This window comes from Bos indicus, chromosome 23 (assembly GCF_029378745.1).
Source record: "Bos indicus isolate NIAB-ARS_2022 breed Sahiwal x Tharparkar chromosome 23, NIAB-ARS_B.indTharparkar_mat_pri_1.0, whole genome shotgun sequence".
Lineage (NCBI taxonomy): Eukaryota > Metazoa > Chordata > Mammalia > Artiodactyla > Bovidae > Bos > Bos indicus.
Window position 1 is genome coordinate 1705881 of NC_091782.1, and position 2041 is coordinate 1707921.

Genomic DNA, 2041 nt, shown 5'->3' on the forward strand with positions numbered 1-2041 from the left:
ATTTTGTGAAATTGCTATTTTATACAATATAAGCAAGACTTTATTTTGTTATTTTTAAAAACCTTGAAGATGATTAATAGCTTATTTTGTACTCGTTATTTGATTTTGAAATGTCATTTAATCATAATACATAGTTATTGACAAATTAACAAATTGTACTCTTCCTGAAATTCTGTTCTTAAACTCTATTTTCTTCTCTATTTGTAAAGCCAAATTTAGCTTCTGTACTGGCATCTGGCCCCATTACTTCTTGAGAAATAGATGGGAAAACAGTGGAAGGAGTGTCAGACTTTATTTTTGGGGCTCCAAAATCACTGCAGATGGTGATTGCAGCCATGAAATTAAAAGATGCTTACTCTTTAGAAGGAAAGTTATGACCAACCTAGATAGCATATTGAAAAGCAGAGATATTACTTTGCCAACAAAGGTCCATCTAGTCAAGCCTATGGTTTTTCTTGTGGTCATGTATGGACGTCAGAGTTGGACTATAAAGAAAGCTGAGCACCCGAGAATTGATGCTTTTGAACTGTGGTGGAGAAGACTCTTGAGAGTCCCTTGGACTGCAAGGAGATCTAACCAGTCCATCCTAAAGGAAATCAGTCCTGGTGTTCATTGGAAGGACTGATGCTGAAGCTTAAACTCCAATACTTTGGCCACCTGATGCAAAGAGTTGACTCATTGGAAAAGACTCTGATGCTGGGAGGGATTGGGGGCAGGAGGAGAAGGGGACGACAGAGGATGAGATGGCTGGATGGCATCACCGACTAGATGGACATGAGTTTGAGTGAACTCTGGGAGTTGGTGATGGACAGGGAGGCCTGGCATGCTGTGATTCACGGGGTCGCAAAGATTTGGACACGACTGAGTGACTGAACTGACTGACTGAACTGACCGTGACACCAAACTAAATCTCAGAGATGGAGTTTTGGATGAAGAAAAGAATAGCTTTAATTCTTTATCAAGAAAAGGGGGCCACTATGGATTAACATCCTCAGAACTGTGTGCCCTGAGCCAGGGGAGTTTGTGAGGGGTTTTATGGTTGGGGTTGGGGCTGCTACTAAGAATTGCAGTGCTATGCAGGGTCCACATTTCTTCAAACCATAAATCATGTGGTGTCAGGTAATGATGGGCAAACTGTGACCTCTGGAATGACAAATGCTTTATCAAATAGTTAACATCTTCCATTTTGTGGGGATTTCAGTTCTGCAGTAGAGTTTAAGGTTGTTGTTATGTGCATCCCTTGAGGCCCCTTCATGGATCACTGTCTTGTTGTTGTGCAGGGGGTTGCATAACTCAATGAAATTATGAGTCATGCCATGTAGGGGCACCCAAGATGGACAGGTCATACTGAAGAGTTCTGACAAGACATGATCCACTGAAACAGGGAAAGGAAATCAATTCCAGTACACTAGCTGTGAGAACCCCATGAGCTATATAAAAGGGCCCAAAAATATGACAACAAAAGATGAGCCCCCAGGTCAGAAGATGGCCAATATTCTACTGGAGAAAAGTGGAGGACAACTACTAAGCTCCAGGAAGAATGAAGCAGCTGAGCCAAACTGGAAATGATGCTCAGTTTAGATATGTTCAGTGATGAAAATAAAATCCAATGCTGTAAAGAACAGTATTGCATAGGAATCTGGAATGTTAGGTCCATGAATCAAGGTAAATTGAACATGGTCAAGCAGGAGATGGCAAGAGTAAACACTGACATCTTGGGAATCAGTGAAGTAAAATGGATGGGAATGGGTGAATTTAAGTCCAATGACTATTATATCTACTACTGTTGGCAAGAATCACATAAAGTAAATAGAGTGGCCTTCATAATCAACAAGAAATGTGGTACTTGGTCAGTCAGTTCAGTTGCTCAGTCGTGTCCAACTTTTTGTGACCCCATGGACTGCAACACACCAGGTTTCCCTGTCCATCACCATCTTCCAGAGCTTACTCAAACTCATTTCTGTCAATTCAGTAATGCCATCCAACCATCTCATCCTCTGTCATCCCCTTCTCCTCCTGCCTTCAATTTCCCCCAGCATCA